Source organism: Bidens hawaiensis, unplaced genomic scaffold (genome assembly GCF_021521415.1).
Source record: "Bidens hawaiensis isolate Kalapana, Puna unplaced genomic scaffold, B.hawaiensis_p1.1 tig00043007_1, whole genome shotgun sequence".
Lineage (NCBI taxonomy): Eukaryota > Viridiplantae > Streptophyta > Magnoliopsida > Asterales > Asteraceae > Bidens > Bidens hawaiensis.
This window is the reverse complement of record NW_027497635.1, coordinates 1-24,489: the sequence shown is the minus strand read 5'-3', so window position 1 is coordinate 24,489 and position 24,489 is coordinate 1. Positions and strand designations below refer to the sequence as shown.

Genomic DNA, 24,489 nt, shown 5'->3' with positions numbered 1-24,489 from the left:
GGTTTAGAGCTATTTATGGTTAAACCGAAGCATAGACTCTTAAAAACCCATAACCATGGAACTTGTAAACATGACCAACAAACTAAAATAAGCAAGATTAATATGTATGAACAAGTTATATAGATGTATATATATCAAGGACACGAAGTCCTCTATGAAGCCTTGCCTTATGAGGTCCGAAACCGCACCGACCGGAATCGGAAAAGTAACTACCAAAGGTAAACAAGGGGTGTATATTATATATATGTTGCACAACCATAAACAAGTATTAATAAGACTACATAAACTAATTAAGATGAAAGACTAAAAACCTTCAAGAACACTTAAGAAGATAGCCTTGAATCTTTAATGTTTGAGAGAGTTTTTTTTTTTTTTGGAGTTGTAGCAAGAGAAAATGAAGAGGAAAGGTGGTGTATATATAGGGTAATATTGGTGGTCGTGTGAGACACAAGAGTTTTCATGCAAAATGGATCAAGACAAAACACACAAAACAACAAAAATAAATAAATAAACAAATAATAAATAAATAAATAAAAATAAAAATAAAAATAAAAATATGATGTATTCAAGACCCAACAAGTGTGAAACAATATTGTAACATAAATCCATCATTTTGATTATAACATAAGCTTCGGTTTACAAATCGAGTCGGTTTACATAATAAAAAAAAATACAAAAACGAATACAAACGAGACCCGAAATTGACGAATGTCACTACTTCCTTCCGAATCATCACCCGAAACTAGCAAACTGCTTAGATCTTTATCCGAAGGCCGGCTTCCTTTTTTGCAATGTGATTGCTTCCACATCTCATGAGTTGTCAGTTCACGCCCGAGTGTTTTTTCCTACGAAGGTGGAATTATCAAACTGTTAATAAGTCTGATTTTGGATAAACATGTCCTAAAGGCTGGGGTTAAATCATAAATAAGGCCTGCATATCTACAAGATTTGCAAAAATTGATGTTGTAGGGATCTGTTGAGTTTTTTTAGTGTCATTTTGTTTGTTATTTGATATTATGTAAGAAAATCTTTGATGAGATTTTTATAAATATGATTTGCATTTTTTGTGGTTAAAAATATAAAAATTTATGAACAAATTATTTATGAACAAATTATTACAGGCTATAGATATAGTCCAAAATATTGGAATGCCTTAAATTTATTTTCCGTTCTTAACAAACAATACAGGCTACAATGATCAACTGCAGGTGCAAAAGTAAGATTTTATTTTCTTTATTGAACCTAATTATTTATGCTATTATAGTGCATATAGCTTATAGGACTTTGCTTATCCATACACCCTATGGCCTTATGAGTATTTATATATACTTATGCATTTGGCGAATTAAGGGGTAGTATTACGATAAAGTTATAATAAAATTGAAGTGTATTTTACCGCTTTTCTTTTTGCAGTCACATAGGTTTGTGCTCCAAGCGTATGCTTGCCCCCGATTGAATTGCTTCTAATAGCACTATTTCTTTTAGACTTTTCTTTCCATTCAAGCGTGTTCCAATTTGCAAGCATATCTTTCCATGCCTCATATCTTATCCAAGAGGGTTTGAAGTCATCAAGAAGAGTAAAATCATCTCCAACTTCAATACCGTGTATTCTCGCCATTGTTTTGGCCTCCTCTCGTACCCTATTCAACAAATCAGGAAATTTACCCGCAATGCACTTCTCCTAATACCTCAAAATTTTTGCATTCCATTTCTCCTCCCACTGAAAATAACACTAAGAAAAAAGAAACTTTTAATAAATAACAAAATGGTCCACTAAGCTTAATGGTAATAAATTGTAACACCCCGTAACCGCAGCGGAAACGTACACGGGATGCAACAGACACATCTGATATCAACAGCATTGCTTATAAGGAAAACACCACTACATTAATTTATAACATATTACATTGTTGCGAGTTTCGTTACTGTCTAGGTGTTACACACATATTTTACCGATAAGACATTAATAAATTCATTACAAAACATAGAGCAGCAAGCTTCCAACAGGTAGCACAGATAGTTAAGCACATATCAATCATTCCAACTTGGGCATACCTAGAAAACATGTAAAGAAAACGGGTCAACTACGAATAGTTGGTGAGTTTCACTAATTTAAATAAATACTGACAAATCATTTTAATAGTCATTTATTAGCAATATAATCATGCTGGGAACTATGTTACCCCAGAACATTTCCATTAACTTTCTGGGAACTATGTTACCCCAGAACAATAATAACCCCTGGGAACTATGTTACCCCAGAACAATAAATACCCCTGGGAACTATGTTACCCCAGAACAATAATAACCCCTGGGAACTATGTTACCCCAGAACAATAATAACCCCTGGGAACTATGTTACCCCAGAACAATAATTACCCCTGGGAACTATGTTACCCCAGAACAATAATAACCCCTGGGAACTATGTTACCCCAGAACAATAATAACCCCTGGGAACTATGTTACCCCAGAACAATAATAACCCCTGGGAACTATGTTACCCCAGAACAATAATACATGATAAACATTTTATATATTCTGTGCATCAGACCATATATATATAAATATACAAGTATTTCCATACGATCGGTATGTACTTAAATACTTTAAATAAGACATGTTTTCCGCCCCGGGAAAATATAATTGAAACAATTCATTAAAAGGGGCTCGTGAAAACTCACCTTTTTGTGAGTCGGTGGGTAATATAATGAACAGCTACGTGCCTGGATCTGTAATATAATATCTAGTCGTTACTATATAATTCCCATAACTTAAATACGTATCAATCGGTACATCTGGGAACACTGTTAACCCAGTACTGTACTCGATTCGGGGACAACGTTAACCCCGTGACACTTCTAAGAACTCAGATTGTGACATTGCTTAGAGTCTGACGGTCAAAATTATCATTTTTATGATTTCCTTGATTTGCGTGCCTAGCACAGTTATCCGTTTTTAGTTTCAAAAATGAGTTTGGGCCACACCCAACCCAAAATGGTGTTTGGATGCTATTTTAGTTAAAGTGATGAAATTAGAGCTCGGTTTGACACCCCGTTTGGCCGCGGGGCCCGTTTCCGTCATTTAGGTGCCGGAAACAGTAAAATCGGGTAAAATTACCCAAATCATCCGAATTATTTTCGGATGATTTATTTTTACTTAATTTACTTAGATTTATGAAAATAGTCCATTTTTAGGTTTTTATATGCCAGTCAGCTCGCTTATGCGAGTTTTGCCGGTTTACACGTTTTAAGCTTTAAAAATTTGTTTTTATGTTCCTTTTAGTACAAATAATTACCCGTTTAGTCTCGGGTCTTGAAATTTTGCACAAAACTTATTTTGACAGAAAGAAAATTTTACAAAATTTTTCCAGATTTATTTTCCTATATTTACATTTATTTATCTATTTTTAAATCTTATTAAAACACTAAATATGTCAAAAATACCAAAACACTTTAGAAAAATCCCAAATTTTTCTGGGATGATCTCTGTCATCCTCATAACTTCCTGGAATTTTTCCAAATTTATTTTCCTATATTTACATTTATTTATCTATTTTTAAATCTTATTAAAACACTAAATATGTCAAAAATACCAAAACACTTTAGAAAAATCCCAAATTTTTCTGGGATGATCTCTGTCATCCTCATAACTTCCTGGAATTTTTCCAGAATTTAAAACTCATTTTTCAAGCCATTTTCACCCAAAACCGAGCTAGAAAGCCCTAGAACTCGTTTCACCGAAAAGCCTACTTAGACTTTTCCAACTGAGCTCAAATTTTGTGGGTGACTTTTATATGTTATAAAAAGCTTATCTTAAATTTTCCAGAATTTTTCATCATGTTTAGCTATTTTTCACTATTTTTGGCCAAAACCGAGCATTAAATTCACCAAATATTCATCTTTTATCCAATAATTACCAAATATTCACAGATCTCATATTTTCATGTGTAGATCATCTCTGTGAAATTTCGTGACCCAACTCTAAGCACACAACAATCTGTCCATTTTACACATAACACACGAAAACCGAACTATCTTGTGTTTTCTAGCGTTAGATCGCAAAGATCTCGGTTTCTAGCCTTTGCTAGCCGCTAGATACAACACTTACAAGCACACTAACACTATACCAAGCAAACTATACCAACAATCAAACCATTTCTTTCATAGTGTCGGTTTTTAAGTAAAAACAAAGGTTTTAACCGTAAAAATCCGTTCTCGACTCTTTTTACTCATTTCTTGGGCCAAGATCCCTTGTATAACATGTATACATCTCTTGATCATGCAAGAGTCGGTTTCATCTCGGGTTTTCACCCATCTTTCACTTGGAAATCCATTTTAACAAGATTTTAACCGTAAAATTTTATTCTAAACACTTTTAGCTCATTACTTGGATCAAGATCCTTTGTATAACTTGTATACATCCCTTGATCATACAAGAACCGGTTCCATCTCGGGTTTTCACCCATATTTCACTTGGAACCTCTTGTTCTTGCAAAACAACTCAAAATAAAGAAATCAACACCAAAGATCATGTATTATAACATGTTTATACCTTGTGTTCTTGATTAGAATGGATGGATTTGATGAATACTTGAAAGAGTTAGAGATTTGAGAGAGTTTATGAGTGAAATGTGTTGTAAAAAAAAGAAAAGAATGGAATTGTGTGTGTGTATACATGGCCGGCCAAAGAGGTGGGGTGGGAGGGCCCCACAAGTTCAATATTAGCCACACATTTGGATTACACAATCCGGATAATGTTGTGGATAATCTGGTTCAGTTCGTTTCTCGTTTAAACTCGTAATTCGGCTTAAAACGAGCCTAAAATGGTCGTTTTTCGGGTTATAATAAAATTTACATAAAACTGATTTAAAAACTTTAAAAACTTAACCCATGACATTAAAACATCATATTATTAATAATTACGCATCTTTTTCGGCTTGATTGATCGTCTCTTGCTTGGTTTGGTGTTAAAGGTTTCGTTTAGCGTACCGACGTACCATTAAATCGAAATCCTTTTTTTTCTGTGCTATAATTCACCTATCCCGAAGCATTAATACTTCGTAAACATCACTAAACATTATATACTTCGTCTATAATGTAATTCCCGATTCGTTCGGGTTTCAATAATCGTTCATTGGTTAATTGTAATTCCAATACGATTCACTATATAATCGAGTATGATTCGTACTATGAATCATATATACTCGTATAAACGTACTATAACTCATATAATCAGTATTAAATAACACGTAAATAGTATATTCCGGCTAGGGTATACCTGGATTTGCCGGAATCGTTACATTCTCCCCCCGTTATAAAAATTTCGTCCTCGAAATTTTACGCGACAACTACTTCCTTTTGAGGAAACAGGTGGGGGTATTTCTTCCTAAATTCATCCTTTCGTTCCCAAGTAAATTCTGGGCCTCGTTGCGAATTCCATCTAACCTTGACCAACGAGATCTTATTGTGTCTAAGTTGCTTGATCTTACCGTCCACTATTTCAATGGGCTCCTCTACGAAGTTGAGCTTATCATTTATTTGAACACCCTCTAAGGGTAACACCAATGTCTCATCCGCCAGACATCTTTTCAAATTTGACACATGAAACACGTTATGAACTGCACTTAGTTCCTCAGGCAGTTCTAATCGGTAAGCTACCGGACCGATTTTCGCAGTAATAATGAATGGTCCAATATATCTAGGGGCCAACCTCCCCGCCTTTCCAAATCTGACCACTCCTTTCCAGGGTGATACTTTCAGATATACTTTTTCACCCTTCTCAAATGACAACAGTTTCCGACGGGTATCGGCATAACTCTTCTGCCGATCCCGCGCGGCTTTCAGGTTGTTCTTAATTTCAAGAATCTTGTTGGTCGTCTCCTGGACCAGATCCGATCTAATGACCTGCGGGTCCCCCACTTCAGACCAGCAAAGTGGTGATCGGCACTTCCGCCCATACAATGCTTCATAAGGTGCTGCCTTTATACTGCTATGGTAACTGTTATTATAGGAAAATTCAACGAGTGGGAGATGTTGATCCCAATTTCCCTTAAAGTCCAGTACGCAGGCACGAAGCAAATCCTCCAAAGTTTGAATGGTCCTCTCAGACTGACCATCGGTCTGAGGGTGGTATGCTGTGCTTAGGTCAATACGTGTTCCCAACGCTTCTTGGACAGCTTGCCAAAGTTTGGAGGTGAAATGGCTATCCCTATCGGAGATGATCGAGATGGGGATGCCATGACGAGACACTATTTCATTTATATAAATTTGCGCAAGTCTCTCGGTGTTATAATTATTTCTAATTGGAATAAAATGTGCCGATTTGGTTAATCGATCCACGATTACCCAAATTGCATCATGACCTCGGGGCGTCTTGGGGAGATGGGTCACAAAATCCATTGTGATTTGCTCCCATTTCCATTCGGGAATCTCCGGTTGTTGTAACATCCCCGAGGGTTTCTGGTGTTCCGCCTTAACCCTCGCACACGTCGTACACTTGCCGACGTAGGTGGCTATATCCTTTTTCATACCCGGCCACCAGTAAAATTCTTTCACATCCTTGTACATTTTATCTGATCCCGGATGTATGGAATATTTCGATTTATGCGCTTCATCCATGATCAAATCACGAAGGTCATGGAGGGTCGGAATCCAAACCCGACTTTTGAAATAGAGAATTTCGTCCACACGCTGTTCGAAATTCTTCTCATTCCCGTAAAGTCCTTCTTTATCCAATTGGTCCTCTTTCGACGCCTCGCGTTGAGCGACTCGAATCAAATCCGAAAGGCTCGATTGGACTACCATTCCCAACGCTCGCACGCGTAGTGGCTTAACTCGATCTTTCCTACTCAAGGCATCGGCTACAACGTTAGCCTTGCCGGGGTGATATCGGATGTCACAGTCATAGTCACTTAGTAACTCGACCCACCTTCGTTGTCTCATATTCAGTTCTTTCTGATCGAATATGTGCTGCAAACTTTTATGATCAGTGAAGATGGTGCACTTTGTACCGTAGAGGTGGTGTCTCCAGATTTTAAGTGCAAAGATGACTGCTCCCAGTTCCAAGTCATGAGTAGTGTAGTTTTTCTCATGAACTTTCAACTGTCGAGACGCATAGGCTATGACCTTTTTATTTTGCATCAACACGCATCCTAACCCTTTACGGGATGCGTCACAATATACAACAAATCCATCGTCTCCGTCGGGGAAACTTAAGATTGGCGCTTGGCACAATCTTTGTTTTAGCGTTTGAAACGCCGTTTCCTGCTCTTCACCCCATTCATACTTCCGATCCTTTTGAGTCAGGAGGGTTAAAGGTTGGGCGATGCTGGAAAAGTTCTCTATAAATCGACGATAGTATCCAGCTAAGCCTAAGAATTGGCGGATTTCCTTTGGAGATTTGGGCGCTTGCCAATTCTTAATTGCTTCAACCTTACTCGGATCAACGTGTATTCCTTGGTGGTTTATAACGTGACCGAGGAATTGCACCTCTTGTAACCAGAAGTTACACTTGGAGAATTTTGCAAATAACTTCTCCTGATCCAGGAGCTCTAAAACTAACTTTAAGTGTTGCTCGTGCTCTTCTTTACTCTTTGAGTAAATCAAAATATCGTCAATAAATACAATGACGAATTTGTCAAGATAGGGTTTACAGACTCGGTTCATGAGATCCATGAACACTGCTGGCGCATTTGTTAGTCCAAAAGGCATAACTAAAAATTCATAGTGGCCGTAGCGAGTCCGAAACGCGGTTTTTGGGATATCCTCCTCCTGAATTTTAACTTGGTGGTATCCCGATCTAAGATCAATCTTTGAGAAATAGCTCGCACCTTGTAGTTGGTCGAACAAATCATCGATCCGGAGAAGAGGATACCTATTTTTGATGGTTAACTTGTTCAATTCCCTGTAGTCAATGCACATTCGAAGGCTTCCGTCCTTCTTTTTCACAAATAGTACAGGTGCACCCCACGGGGAATAGCTGGGACGAATAAATCCCTTATCCAACAATTCCTGCAACTGGTTGGATAATTCTTGCATCTCGGACGGTGCAAGTCTATAAGGGGCCTTAGCAACAGGGCCAGCTTGTGGTAACAGATCGATTCTGAATTCGACCTGTCGGGTTGGCGGTAATCCAGGAAGTTCATCTGGAAAAACTTGTGGAAATTCGCGTACCACGGGAATATCGTCCACCCGTTTTTCCTCAGAATCAGCGGCCGTCAGGCTCGCTAGATACGCCACACATCCCTGACGTATATATTTCAACACCTTGAGGTGGGATATAAATGGTATCATGGTGCCGGATTTTTCTCCCTGCACTAATACCTCCTCGTCATCCGACACCCGGATCTTGACGGTTTTCTTTTCACAGTTTATTTCTACCCTATTACGTGCCAACCAATCCATTCCCACTATCACGTCAAAACTACCCAATTCTACCGGTAACAAGTCAATCAGGAAGGATTGTTCGCTCAGAATAAAAGGGCAATTCCGAACTATCCGATTAACTATCATGGTTTTACCGTTAGCGACTTCTACGTTGTAAGGTTCTATGGTTTCACCAATAAGAAGGTTTGCTATCGAAAGGAATCTAACGGAGACAAAACTTCTATCGGCGCCTGTATCAAATAATACAGAAGCGTAATGACCAGAGACGAGGAAGGTACCTGTCACTACGCTGGGGTCCTGGCGCGCCTCGTTCGCTCCCATCACATATGCTCGGCCTCGCGCCGGATTGGACGACGATGGTTGACCCGCGAGTTGTCTCCCGTTTCCTCCCTGATTCAGTTTCGGGCAGTTCCTTTTGAAGTGATCCGTGCTGCCGCATTCGTAGCAAGCACGGCTAGTGGTCACCATCTGGTTTCCTTGCGGGTTCTGCTGTCGGGCTGGTTGAGTTCTAAATGGTTGCGCCCGAATAGGTTGTGGTTGTCGGTTCAGGTTGTTCAGATTTGTCTTACAATTTGGTGCGTAGTGTCCAACCCTGCCACACCGGTGGCACACCACCTCTTTGCACACGCCACTATGGTGGTAACCACATTTCCCGCACCTAGGAAACGTTCCCTTCTGCGGTTCTTGCCTTCCGCCCGAACTAGTCATGGCATAGCTCTGGGCAGCGGGCCTAGCTCGTTTGCTTTGCTGCTTTTCTTGGATTCTATGATCATGTGTACCCCGTTTTCCCCCAGCGGATTCTCCTGTCACCTTTAGTGATCCGCTCCGCAAGAAATCATACGTGACTATGCCAGCCTGTGTCACTGCACTTTCATACGTCCGGTGTCCCCCCGCGTTGACTATACTCCTTACTACTGGAGTAAGTCCCCAAATATAACGTTCCACCCTCTTCGTCTCCGGGGTGACCAACCACGGTACTAATCGTGACAGTTCATTGAACCGATTGGTATAACCCAAGTGGTCCGCCCCCTTCATCTCCAGATTCCACAACTCATTTTCCAGTTTCTGCAATTCATTCTTTGGACAGAAATGTTTCAACACAAGAGCCTTAAGCTCCGTCCAGGTCATGTGGTTTGTCGCCACCTGACCTCGAGTCTGTACTATGGTGTTCCACCATGTCAAGGCATGGTCGGTGAATGTACAGGTGGCGTACTTAACGATACAATCCTCGGGACAGTTGCTAATATTCACAACTGATTCTATTTTCTCTATCCATTTAACTAACCCATTCGGTCCTTCAGACCCGCTAAACTCTAATGGCTTGCACAACATGAAATCCTTGATCGAACATCCCCTGGATGCACGAATTGGTTCCGTACGGTTTGTCTCTACCGTAGGTATAGGGCCATTGCTGTCAGTAACGACCACCCTAGGCGGTGCGTCATTACTCGGAATAGTGTTATCATTCCTTGGAGGATTAGCATTTTGTTCCCCGTCATTATTTATGGGCGTTTGATTGCTCGGAGGGGTTGGATTGGTCGAGTTATTAATACTGGCGGCGATGCGCGATACTATGTCCGGTATCGCCGCCTCCAACTGTTGAGCAATCAAACGGCTCACATCTACTTCCGATATTTTCGTTGATCGTTTCGGTGCCATTCTACACAATCATCAAAGAAATACATATAATCAATACCATCTCAAATCATAAAACACAATACATATTTCATTCATTAGTAAACATGGATACATATTACACAAACATCAGTTTACATACTTTCCAGTCAACATTACATAACTAAGTTTTATTACAAGGGCCCTATGTCGGTATCATCTCGACATAACCCGCAATGGGTCAGTGCTTGAATGATACCCAAAAGTATCGATAATGATATGCCCTAAAAGAGACCCCCTATGGGCCAGTGGTTGTATCATACTAAACAAGATTCACTCCATGTTAGCATCACCACTAACTGCTCACATGGAGTATCAAAAAGCGGTTCAAGATTCTACCATCTAACACATCTACACATGGTGGTAAACCAACCCCACCAACACCGCCACCAGCACCACCAACACCGCCACCATGACCCGGATTCGGGTTTCCATCTGGCCGATCAACCAGTGGGAGTATGAACACTCCCTCTTTAACTGGTTAATAGCATACTGGTGGTCCTGTATGCTGTCCCCGAGGTACGCCCGCCTCTGTACCCCCACAACCAGGGCGGCAGAGTGCTCGTTCACCTGTTCGGTGAGAACACGTAGCCAAGCCGCCAAGTCCCGTTCCTGCCTCGGAAGACCCCACACAGGTAGGGTCGCAGGCTCGGGCTGGGGGCGGGAGGACTCGCCCCTATGGTAAGTGGATCTGGGTGGGGTAACAGTGGGCAGAACATACGGGGCACTGATCCGCGCCGTGAGGCGGGGACCGTGTCTGGGGGGAATCGGGGCGGTCTGTGGTGCGGGCGGGGTAGGAGACCTGGTAACCCTAGCTGGGGAGGGTAAACTAGCACTCCTAGCTGGGGTGGTCTGTCTAGAAGTACTATGACTAGCCTCCGAAGGCTCGGAGCTGGGTGCTACACTTGGGCTTCCAGAGGCCCCGGAACTGACCTCTTCCGGGTCCTCTTCCGTCGACACACTAGGTGTTCTTGCCATTTTTACCTGCACACAAGTTAACAAACATATAGTCTCTTTTCATAGTGTAATTCATAATCAAATTAACATGCACTTACTTATACAATTTTACCACATAATAATATTATCATATATTTACACATATGTTGCCAATTTTACCTATTTAAATTCCCCGTGACTTCCCCTGAATTCCCTCGTGCAGACAAGTCTGTTATTATGTTCCAGACCATAATAGCCCACTTGTCCATCCAAGTTCATCCCGATCTCGTCACAATATATTATTAGTTGATATTCAGATCCTATAATACTTGAGCTACTGGTTATATTTTAGGTATCTCTTTCAGACATCCTAATTCTTTATAACCAATGGCTCTGATACCAAGTTCTGTAACACCCCGTAACCGCAGCGGAAACGTACACGGGATGCAACAGACACATCTGATATCAACAGCATTGCTTATAAGGAAAACACCACTACATTAATTTATAACATATTACATTGTTGCGAGTTTCGTTACTGTCTAGGTGTTACACACATATTTTACCGATAAGACATTAATAAATTCATTACAAAACATAGAGCAGCAAGCTTCCAACAGGTAGCACAGATAGTTAAGCACATATCAATCATTCCAACTTGGGCATACCTAGAAAACATGTAAAGAAAACGGGTCAACTACGAATAGTTGGTGAGTTTCACTAATTTAAATAAATACTGACAAATCATTTTAATAGTCATTTATTAGCAATATAATCATGCTGGGAACTATGTTACCCCAGAACATTTCCATTAACTTTCTGGGAACTATGTTACCCCAGAACAATAATAACCCCTGGGAACTATGTTACCCCAGAACAATAAATACCCCTGGGAACTATGTTACCCCAGAACAATAATAACCCCTGGGAACTATGTTACCCCAGAACAATAATAACCCCTGGGAACTATGTTACCCCAGAACAATAATTACCCCTGGGAACTATGTTACCCCAGAACAATAATAACCCCTGGGAACTATGTTACCCCAGAACAATAATAACCCCTGGAACTATGTTACCCCAGAACAATAATAACCCCTGGGAACTATGTTACCCCAGAACAATAATACATGATAAACATTTTATATATTCTGTGCATCAGACCATATATATATAAATATACAAGTATTTCCATACGATCGGTATGTACTTAAATACTTTAAATAAGACATGTTTTCCGCCCCGGGAAAATATAATTGAAACAATTCATTAAAAGGGGCTCGTGAAAACTCACCTTTTTGTGAGTCGGTGGGTAATATAATGAACAGCTACGTGCCTGGATCTGTAATATAATATCTAGTCGTTACTATATAATTCCCATAACTTAAATACGTATCAATCGGTACATCTGGGAACACTGTTAACCCAGTACTGTACTCGATTCGGGGACAACGTTAACCCCGTGACACTTCTAAGAACTTAGATTGTGACATTGCTTAGAGTCTGACGGTCAAAATTATCATTTTTATGATTTCCTTGATTTGCGTGCCTAGCACAGTTATCCGTTTTTAGTTTCAAAAATGAGTTGGGCCACACCCAACCCAAAATGGTGTTTGGATGCTATTTTAGTTAAAGTGATGAAATTAGAGCTCGGTTTGACACCCCGTTTGGCCGCGGGGCCCGTTTCCGTCATTTAGGTGCCGGAAACAGTAAAATCGGGTAAAATTACCCAAATCATCCGAATTATTTTCGGATGATTTATTTTTACTTAATTTACTTAGATTTATGAAAATAGTCCATTTTTAGGTTTTTATATGCCAGTCAGCTCGCTTATGCGAGTTTTGCCGGTTTACACGTTTTAAGCTTTAAAAATTTGTTTTTATGTTCCTTTTAGTACAAATAATTACCCGTTTAGTCTCGGGTCTTGAAATTTTGCACAAAACTTATTTTGACAGAAAGAAAATTTTACAAAATTTTTCCAGATTTATTTTCCTATATTTACATTTATTTATCTATTTTTAAATCTTATTAAAACACTAAATATGTCAAAAATACCAAAACACTTTAGAAAAATCCCAAATTTTTCTGGGATGATCTCTGTCATCCTCATAACTTCCTGGAATTTTTCCAAATTTATTTTCCTATATTTACATTTATTTATCTATTTTTAAATCTTATTAAAACACTAAATATGTCAAAAATACCAAAACACTTTAGAAAAATCCCAAATTTTTCTGGGATGATCTCTGTCATCCTCATAACTTCCTGGAATTTTTCCAGAATTTAAAACTCATTTTTCAAGCCATTTTCACCCAAAACCGAGCTAGAAAGCCCTAGAACTCGTTTCACCGAAAAGCCTACTTAGACTTTTCCAACTGAGCTCAAATTTTGTGGGTGACTTTTATATGTTATAAAAAGCTTATCTTAAATTTTCCAGAATTTTTCATCATGTTTAGCTATTTTTCACTATTTTTGGCCAAAACCGAGCATTAAATTCACCAAATATTCATCTTTTATCCAATAATTACCAAATATTCACAGATCTCATATTTTCATGTGTAGATCATCTCTGTGAAATTTCGTGACCCAACTCTAAGCACACAACAATGTGACATCTGCCCTGATCCGACCCGACCCAGGTACCCGTTTCTCTGACCCGATCTCTTTCTTTTATGATTTAATATTTATTTATACTTATATTTTACTTTTAATAATAATATATATTTTCCTTCCCGCCTTTTTCTCTCTCTTTCTTTCCGCCGTCCCCTCCCTCTTCCTTCTCTCTTTCCGCCTTCTTTTCCCTCTTGTCGCCGTCCCGCCCTTACGCCTTGTTTCCCTCTTTTTCTTCTAACTCTTTGCTTGTCCTTTGTTCCTTCCCGCCTAAGGTTGTCTGCGCAGCTCCACGCGCCAGACTCCTTACATGGAAGCCTGCGTGAAGACATCTTGTTCCTGCGATGCGTGAAGAGAACTCTTCTCGCAGCGCGCTAAGAATGCATGTTCTTCCCGCAATGCGCTAAGAATGTATGTTCTTCCCGCGATGCGCTTAGAATTCCAGGTTCTTCACGCAGCGCGCTAAGGATTTGTGATTCTTCCCGCAGCACGCTAAGGTTTGTTGTGCCAGCCTTCGCGCTCGCGCACTCAGCCTTCTCGCGCTTGACCCTTTAGTCTAGTCTTCTGTTTATTCTAGCCGTTTGCTTTTGTCATGTCTTTTCTTCTGAGCTGTTGACCTAACCTATCTAATGTCTGAATAGTTACTTTCGGCGCAGCATGCGTACCAACCCCATTGGTTGGTAGAAAAAGTGACTGACATTATCTTTTGAGATCTGCTTTTGCCATGCTTGACCAGTACCTTTATCTGATCCGCCCATGCTTTTTACTGTTCCCTGTCAGCTTTATCTTGCCCCCTGCAGCTGCCATATCTTTTGATATCTTTACTTTTCAGAACTTTTTACCGTTGATATCTTTTCTTTTACTTTTTGAGATCTTTTCCCCCTTTTTCTAGGGTTTGTGTCTCCTAGGGTTTTCCTATATATAATAATAATATTTTCATAACACATCACACACAAACACTTAATCTCTCCTGTTCTCTTGCTCCTTGCTCTCTCTGCCATCTTCCTCTCCTGCCTCCGTCTTCCTCCCTGTTCTGCCCTGCTTTTCCGGTAATATATATATAATAATTTACTTATTAATTATGCTAACTTATTATCAAGACTTAAAACAGATCGTTAAAACAATAATCTTAATTATAGGTTAACTTTGCTTGTTTAAGAGTTGATTCTTGCATATCTTTCACCGCATCGTTTATCAAGTGAGTTATCTCGTATCTAATCCCTTTTTATTTTAAATGCTTTGGGATGTTCATGTGTTCATACAAAACTTGAGTCTTAAACTGTTTATGAACTTTAGTCGCGCAGTATCCCATGTGTTGAGGACGTAGACTTGGCTGTTTATTTGTATGTGTTGATCATTAACCGTCTTGTCGGTCTATTCCGCAGTTTTCATGGTACCATTAGATGAACACGGGAGAACATTCGTTTATGATTTTCTCTTTTGTTACACTTGCACAGTTACTCTTGTTTGTGAGCTCAATTGTGAGCACTGGCAGTCTTGTCTCTTAGAGTTGGTCCCGATCAGATTACACCCTTGTTGAAAACCAGACATACACATGTTGCGCGCAGATTTTATTGTTATCTATGTATTGTATTAAACTTGATCTCTCACCAACACGCAAGTGTTTGACGTTTATTTTAACACATGTTCAGGTTTGCAGTAGCTGTTTTGGAGCTTGTGGACACGTAGGACGTTTTTACTTTTGGACCTAGAATTAAAATGTATCAAGACAAGTTAATGTTGTTTGAATGTTATAATTTAAAATATATTGATTTATGTTTGATTTATGTTCTATATTTTCCCCGCTGCGCGTGCGCGATAAAATGTGTATTAATAAATATTGACACCAATAGTGTCGCGAGTAATGAAGCAATATGTGGCGCCCCGATGTATAATCCGCCTTTGGTCGGGGTGTTACAGATTGGTATCAGAGCTCGTTGACTTTAGGATAGGTGGTTAGACGTAACGGCCTAGAATACCTAAGAGTCCCTTCTCGCGCATGAGAGAAATCTCTTGTTTGCGCGCTTATTGTTAATTACTCGTTATTTATGAATATGCTCGCGCTTGCGCAGTATATGATTTTATGTTTTATTTCACGATATTTCGATTTTGGTTGAATTTCGATTTTTATTGATTTTTCTTACATATTCGTTTGTTGAAAATCCGAAAAGTCATGGTGATACATGAATAGTTGATTTTCAATTTCCATTTACGATTATGTTCTGAGGTTGGAGACTTGAAAAGTCATGGTGATACATGAATTGTCAACCTCCAATACTCATTTTCTTGTATGTTTTATATTGAAGATTGAAAAGTCATGGTGATACATGAAACGTCAATCTCCAATACTCGTTTGCTCGTATATTTTAAATTGGGAATTCGGAAAGTCATGGTGATACATGAATTGTCGATTCTTGATTCGAATTTGTTACCTTTATTAAGTCTGCATTTAGGGTCATTTAATCTACTTTAACTTTTGATAGTATCTAACTCTGCGAAACCAAGCTCTATAAAGTTATACTTTGCGATAAAACTAAGATATTAACTAAAATTAAAATTTTTATAGAATGCCTCCGCTATCTCGCCGATTTCAGAGAAGAGAAGCCTCGCGCATGCGTAGACAGCAACGTTCCCAGGAAATGGCCGCCGCAATAGCCCAAGCTTTGAGCCAAAACAATACCAACACCTCGAGTTATAACATTAAGACATTTAATGCGGGTAACCCTCCAAAGTTCACAGGTCTCGAAGGAGCCACCGTGATGCTCCAGTGGCTCGAGAAGATAGAAAACACTTTCCTCCATACCCAATGCCCCTCAGACAGACGAACCCTGTATGCTTCCAGTGTCCTGGAATCTAGAGCGCTTACATGGTGGAATGGAGTAGCTCATGCGCGTGGCGCAGAGGCTGCTTCTAGCATGACATGGGAGGAATTCAAGGAAATTCTTACGCGAGAATTCTGCCCTCCCAACGAAATTAAGCGCCTAGAGGAGGAATTTTGGAATCTTAAGCAATACAGCGGTGAAGCGCGCGAGTACGCGACGCGCTTCCACGAGCTAAGCTTACTGGTCCCTCACCTTGTTACCCCTTCACGCCGAGCAATCGAGAAATTCCTTGGGGGTCTCCCCATGGAAATTCAAGATTCTGTATGGGCCAGAAACCCAGTTACCCTCTCTGACGCCATTGAGTTGGCCGCTGTGCTCAGCGACAACCATGTCAGAGCAGGAACTCTGTTCCTGCGGGGAACTGAGAAGACCAAAACCACCAAAACTGTCCCTGAACCCGCAGAAACCAAACCAGAACCCTCAAACCGTAACAACCTCAAGCGCAGGCGCAAGGCCTATGCGCTTACCAACCCGCCCATTGTCCAGCAACCCGCTTACCAACCCCCAGTTTACGCGCCTAACCCACTGTCAACCTACCCAGCACCTCCTGCAGTCCATAACTATGCCTTAACCAATCCAGCACTCCCTGCCCCGCCAACTAAGAAACCTTACACAGGAAACCATCCCTTTTGCCCAACCTGTAGATTTCACCACCCAACCCAAACCCCGTGTCGACTTTGTAACCGATGTGGCCGTACTGGTCACACTGCTGAGAACTGTAGAGTCCTTCTCGCCAATCCAATTGCGCCAACACCACCAGTCTACCCGCAGAACCCACAATCAATCTACCAAAACCCACGACCCAGATCGTGCTTTAACTGCGGTGATCCCAGTCATTTCCGGAACGCGTGCCCAAGACTACAAGTTCAGATTACGCAAGCGAATCCGGTGAACCAGATTTCAAACCAAGTAACGCGTGGACGAGCTTTTAACATAACCGCGCACCAAGCGCAAGCGAATAATGACGTAGTTAATGGTACATTTTTACTTAACGGATTTTATGCTTCTGTACTTTTTGATACTGGCGCCGATCGAAGCTTTATCTCTCGCGCCTTCGAGCAGAAGCTTGCGCGACCGCGCAACGATTTAAAAGAAGATTTTTCAGTTGAATTGGCTAATGGTGAAATTATTTTAATTAACTCAGTGATTAAAGATTGTACGCTTAATCTTAACGAAAACGATTTTCTGATCGACCTCATCCCTATGCCTCTTGGAAGCTTTGATGTTATTATTGGTATGGACTGGCTCTCGCATAATCGCGCCGAAGTTATTTGCGCCAAGAAATTGATTCGCCTACCTCGAGAAAATGGTGATATTTACATTTACGGCGAAAAACCCTCCAGTGGTCTTAAACTTATGTCTTGCGCCGAAGCCCAAAGGCTCATGCGGAAGAAGTATATTGCATTCCTAGCCCATGTGGTTAAGCCTGCTGAAGAGAAGAAGCTTCGCGATATCCCTGTTGTGCGTGATTTCCCTGAAGTTTTTCCTGATGATCTTCCTGGTATCCCTCCCGCTCGTGAAGTCGAGTTCCGTATTGATCTTGTCCCTGGTGCTTCCCCCGTAGCTAAATCTCCTTATCGTCTTGCACCCGCTGAGATGCAAGAATTGGCCAGCCAACTTCAAGAGTTGACTGCTAAAGGATTCATTCGCCCTAGCTCTTCGCCCTGGGGTGCTCCGGTGTTGTTCGTTAAAAAGAAAGATGGATCGTTTCGCATGTGTATTGATTACCGCGAGTTGAACAAACTCACCATTAAAAACCGGTATCCCTTACCGCGTATTGACGACCTCTTTGATCAACTCCAAGGTGCCTCTTGTTTCTCGAAGATTGATCTCCGCTCTGGTTATCACCAGTTGCGCATCCGCGATGAAGATGTTCCGAAGACTGCTTTTCGAACTCGTTATGGCCATTTTGAATTCTTGGTCATGTCCTTCGGTTTAACCAACGCACCCGCCGTTTTCATGGATCTAATGAATCGGGTGTGTAGGCCTTTCTTGGATAAATTCGTGATTGTGTTTATCGATGATGTTCTGGTGTATTCTAAGACCAAGGCCGAGCATGAGCAACATCTCCGATTGGTATTGCAAAAGCTCCGAACCGAGCAGCTCTATGCTAAGCTTTCCAAGTGTGAATTCTGGTCTGATGAAGTACAGTTTCTTGGTCACGTTGTAAACGAGATGGGTATTCATGTCGACCCATCCAAGATTGAAGCAATCAAGAACTGGATTACGCCATCCTCTCCTTCTGAGATCCGTTCCTTTCTGGGCTTAGCTGGTTACTACCGGCGATTCATTTCGAACTTCTCGAAGATCGCTTTGCCTTTAACAGCTCTTACGCACAAAGGTAAACCGTATATTTGGGGCTCGAAGCAAGAAGAAGCCTTTCTAACGCTCAAGCGTTTGTTGTGTGAAGCTCCTGTTCTTGCGCTACCTGAGGGTAATGATGATTTTGTCGTGTATTGCGATGCATCCAACCAAGGTCTCGGTTGTGTTCTTATGCAACGAGGCAAGGTTATCGCTTACGCATCAAGGCAACTTAAGGTTCATGAAAAGAATTATACGACTCACGATCTCGAGCTTGGTGCAGTTGTTTTTGCCTTGAAGATCTGGAGACACTACCTTTATGGTACTAAGTGCATCCTCTACACTGACCATAAAAGCCTTCAGCATATCTTTGATCAAAAGGAACTTAACATGAGGCAACGCCGATGGAACGAACTCATCAGCGATTACGATTGTGAGATCCGGTATCATCCTGGTAAGGCTAATGTGGTAGCCGATGCGCTCAGCCGAAAACCCTGCCAACTTAACTGTATTTTGCCGCGCACCCAGCTTCACTTCGCGCCGATTCAAAGCAACCTTGAATCGCGTATTCGTGACGCGCAGCGCGCATCCATCAGTAATGGTAACCTTCGCGCCGAGTTAGCGTGTGGCGCGGAAGCGCATTTTGTGCCCAATCTGAGTGGAATTCTCTGCTATCTCAATCGCATCTGGATTCCCTTTGATGAGAATCTTCGCGCTGATATCCTGAGTGAAGCGCACAAATCTCGATATTCTATTCATCCTGGCGCTGATAAGATGTACAAGGATTTGCGCATTACTTATTGGTGGCCTGGCATGAAAAAGGATATTGCTGTGTTCGTAGCTATGTGCCTGACTTGTTCTAAAGTTAAAGCTGAACACCAACGCCCATCTGGTTTGCTCGAACAACCAGAAATTCCTACGTGGAAATGGGAAGGTATAGCGATGGACTTTATTACCAAGTTACCTTTGACAGCAAGCAAACATGATAGCATTTGGGTAATAGTGGATCGATTGACTAAGTCTGCTCACTTTCTGCCCATTCGTGAAAACTACCGTGTTGAGCAACTCGCGCAGCTTTATGTCAAGGAAATTGTCTGCCGCCATGGTACTCCTTTGAGCATCATATCCGATCGCGATGGCCGTTTTATATCTCGCTTTTGGAAATCTCTCCAATCTGCACTAGGAACTCGCTTGGACATGAGTACGGCATATCATCCTCAGACTGACGGTCAGTCTGAGCGAACTATTCAAACTCTTGAGGATATGCTCCGATCTTGTGTTCTTGATTTTGGAGGTAATTGGGATTCGCACCTGCCTTTGATTGAGTTTTCTTATAATAACAGCTATCATTCCAGTATCGGTATGGCCCCATTTGAAGCACTTTACGGTCGTAAGTGCCGCTCCCCGATCTGTTGGAGCGAAGTGGGTGAAACTCAAATCACAGGACCCGAACTTGTTCAAGAGACAACTGATAAAATCGCCAAGATCCGTGATCATCTGCTGACTGCCAGGAGCCGACAGAAGAGTTACGCAGATCGTAGGCGAAAGCCTCTCGAATTTCAAGTTGGTGATCTTGTTCTCCTCAAAGTGTCGCCTTGGAAAGGTGTTGTCCGCTTTGGGAAGAAAGGTAAGCTTGCTCCTCGTTATGTTGGTCCATTCAAGATTCTCGCGCGTGTGGGAAAAGTTGCCTACAGACTTGACCTGCCGCCCGCGCTCAGTAATGTGCATCCAACGTTCCATGTATCCAATCTCAAGAAGTGTTTAGCTGACGAGAACCTTCACATTTCACTCGATGAAGTTCAAGTTGATGAATCTATGCATTTCGTTGAGAAGCCTGTTGAGATTATGGATCGCGAGGTTAAGCAAACCAAGCGCAGTCGTATCCCTATCGTGAAAGTTCGTTGGGAGTCCAAGCGCGGAGCCGAGTTTACATGGGAAAGGGAAGATCAAATGAAGATCAAGTACCCGCACCTGTTCTCTGCGCAACCTACTTCGAGATAAATTTCGGGACGAAATTTCTTAAAGTAGGGGAGACTGTGACATCTGCCCTGATCCGACCCGACCCAGGTACCCGTTTCTCTGACCCGATCTCTTTCTTTTATGATTTAATATTTATTTATACTTATATTTTACTTTTAATAATAATATATATTTTCCTTCCCGCCTTTTTCTCTCTCTTTCTTTCCGCCGTCCCCTCCCTCTTCCTTCTCTCTTTCCGCCTTCTTTTCCCTCTTGTCGCCGTCCCGCCCTTACGCCTTGTTTCCCTCTTTTTCTTCTAACTCTTTGCTTGTCCTTTGTTCCTTCCCGCCTAAGGTTGTCTGCGCAGCTCCACGCGCCAGACTCCTTACATGGAAGCCTGCGTGAAGACATCTTGTTCCTGCGATGCGTGAAGAGAACTCTTCTCGCAGCGCGCTAAGAATGCATGTTCTTCCCGCAATGCGCTAAGAATGTATGTTCTTCCCGCGATGCGCTTAGAATTCCAGGTTCTTCACGCAGCGCGCTAAGGATTTGTGATTCTTCCCGCAGCACGCTAAGGTTTGTTGTGCCAGCCTTCGCGCTCGCGCACTCAGCCTTCTCGCGCTTGACCCTTTAGTCTAGTCTTCTGTTTATTCTAGCCGTTTGCTTTTGTCATGTCTTTTCTTCTGAGCTGTTGACCTAACCTATCTAATGTCTGAATAGTTACTTTCGGCGCAGCATGCGTACCAACCCCATTGGTTGGTAGAAAAAGTGACTGACATTATCTTTTGAGATCTGCTTTTGCCATGCTTGACCAGTACCTTTATCTGATCCGCCCATGCTTTTTACTGTTCCCTGTCAGCTTTATCTTGCCCCCTGCAGCTGCCATATCTTTTGATATCTTTACTTTTCAGAACTTTTTACCGTTGATATCTTTTCTTTTACTTTTTGAGATCTTTTCCCCCTTTTTCTAGGGTTTGTGTCTCCTAGGGTTTTCCTATATATAATAATAATATTTTCATAACACATCACACACAAACACTTAATCTCTCCTGTTCTCTTGCTCCTTGCTCTCTCTGCCATCTTCCTCTCCTGCCTCCGTCTTCCTCCCTGTTCTGCCCTGCTTTTCCGGTAATATATATATAATAATTTACTTATTAATTATGCTAACTTATTATCAAGACTTAAAACAGATCGTTAAAACAATAATCTTAATTATAGGTTAACTTTGCTTGTTTAAGAGTTGATTCTTGCATATCTTTCACCGCATCGTTTATCAAGTGAGTTATCTCGTATCTAATCCCTTTTTATTTTAAATGCTTTGGGATGTTCATGTGTTCATACAAAACTTGAGTCTTAAACTGTTTATGAACTTTAGTCGCGCAGTATCCCATGTGTTGAGGACGTAGACTTGGCTGTTTATTTGTATGTGTGGATCATTAACCGTCTTGTCGGTCTATTCCGCAGTTTTCATGGTACCATTAGATGAACACGGGAGAACATTCGTTTATGATTTTCTCTTTTGTTACACTTGCACAGTTAGTCTTGTTTGTGAGCTCAATTGTGAGCACTGGCAGTCTTGTCTCTTAGAGTTGGTCCCGATCAGATTACACCCTTGTTGAAAACCAGACATACACATGTTGCGCGCAGATTTTATTGTTATCTATGTATTGTATTAAACTTGATCTCTCACCAACACGCAAGTGTTTGACGTTTATTTTAACACATGTTCAGGTTTGCAGTAGCTGTTTTGGAGCTTGTGGACACGTAGGACGTTTTTACTTTTGGACCTAGAATTAAAATGTATCAAGACAAGTTAATGTTGTTTGAATGTTATAATTTAAAATATATTGATTTATGTTTGATTTATGTTCTATATTTTCCCCGCTGCGCTGTGCGCGATAAAATGTGTATTAATAAATATTGACACCAATAGTGTCGCGAGTAATGAAGCAATATGTGGCGCCCCGATGTATAATCCGCCTTTGGTCGGGGTGTTACAAACAATCTGTCCATTTTACACATAACACACGAAAACCGAACTATCTTGTGTTTTCTAGCGTTAGATCGCAAAGATCTCGGTTTCTAGCCTTTGCTAGCCGCTAGATACAACACTTACAAGCACACTAACACTATACCAAGCAAACTATACCAACAATCAAACCATTTCTTTCATAGTGTCGGTTTTTAAGTAAAAACAAAGGTTTTAACCGTAAAAATCCGTTCTCGACTCTTTTTACTCATTTCTTGGGCCAAGATCCCTTGTATAACATGTATACATCTCTTGATCATGCAAGAGTCGGTTTCATCTCGGGTTTTCACCCATCTTTCACTTGGAAATCCATTTTAACAAGATTTTAACCGCAAAATTTTATTCTAAACACTTTTAGCTCATTACTTGGATCAAGATCCTTTGTATAACTTGTATACATCCCTTGATCATACAAGAACCGGTTCCATCTCGGGTTTTCACCCATATTTCACTTGGAACCTCTTGTTCTTGCAAAACAACTCAAAATAAAGAAATCAACACCAAAGATCATGTATTATAACATGTTTATACCTTGTGTTCTTGATTAGAATGGATGGATTTGATGAATACTTGAAAGAGTTAGAGATTTGAGAGAGTTTATGAGTGAAATGTGTTGTAAAAAAAAGAAAAGAATGGAATTGTGTGTGTGTATACATGGCCGGCCAAAGAGGTGGGGTGGGAGGGCCCCACAAGTTCAATATTAGCCACACATTTGGATTACACAATCCGGATAATGTTGTGGATAATCTGGTTCAGTTCGTTTCTCGTTTAAACTCGTAATTCGGCTTAAAACGAGCCTAAAATGGTCGTTTTTCGGGTTATAATAAAATTTACATAAAACTGATTTAAAAACTTTAAAAACTTAACCCATGACATTAAAACATCATATTATTAATAATTACGCATCTTTTTCGGCTTGATTGATCGTCTCTTGCTTGGTTTGGTGTTAAAGGTTTCGTTTAGCGTACCGACGTACCATTAAATCGAAATCCTTTTTTTTTCTGTGCTATAATTCACCTATCCCGAAGCATTAATACTTCGTAAACATCACTAAACATTATATACTTCGTCTATAATGTAATTCCCGATTCGTTCGGGTTTCAATAATCGTTCATTGGTTAATTGTAATTCCAATACGATTCACTATATAATCGAGTATGATTCGTACTATGAATCATATATACTCGTATAAACGTACTATAACTCATATAATCAGTATTAAATAACACGTAAATAGTATATTCCGGCTAGGGTATACCTGGATTTGCCGGAATCGTTACATAAATTAATTGCAATAAATGTGAAATCACGGTATGTTTTGCATTATTTTAAAACTGATTATGTCTATGTACACACACCTTAAAACGCTCAAACAACTTCGTCCTGTGCTCATAAGAAACATCTTTCCAACTATCCCATGCATCCAGCCACATCTTTCTAACGTTAGCTACTACACTAATGAACGTGTGACATAGAAAAGGTGGGGCCGTCAAATAAACAACCCGTCAAACTTTTTTTCCTCCTTAATTTCTTTCACAATCCATAACCAGCTAGTTAAATTATGCTTGTTAACCCACAACACCCTAGTTAACGGATAGGTTAGTTAAAACCCTACTGCCTACGTGATAATGATGTGACATTTTAACTAACTCTTGTTTGTTAAACCACAACATAAAGCCTTAGCATTACTAGGTATCTTTATTGACAACTTGA

General features: G+C 40.7%; 1 long non-coding RNA gene across 1 annotated transcript; it reads right to left on the bottom strand.

The window, feature by feature from the left end:
• Positions 1-730: 730 nt before the first annotated feature.
• Positions 731-24,202, bottom strand: LOC143594021 (uncharacterized). Its single transcript, XR_013146242.1, has 3 exons — positions 24,135-24,202; positions 1,397-1,732; positions 731-845 (listed from the first exon to the last, which is right to left on the bottom strand). It is a non-coding gene; the product is annotated as an uncharacterized LOC143594021 (long non-coding RNA).
• Positions 24,203-24,489: the final 287 nt, after the last annotated feature.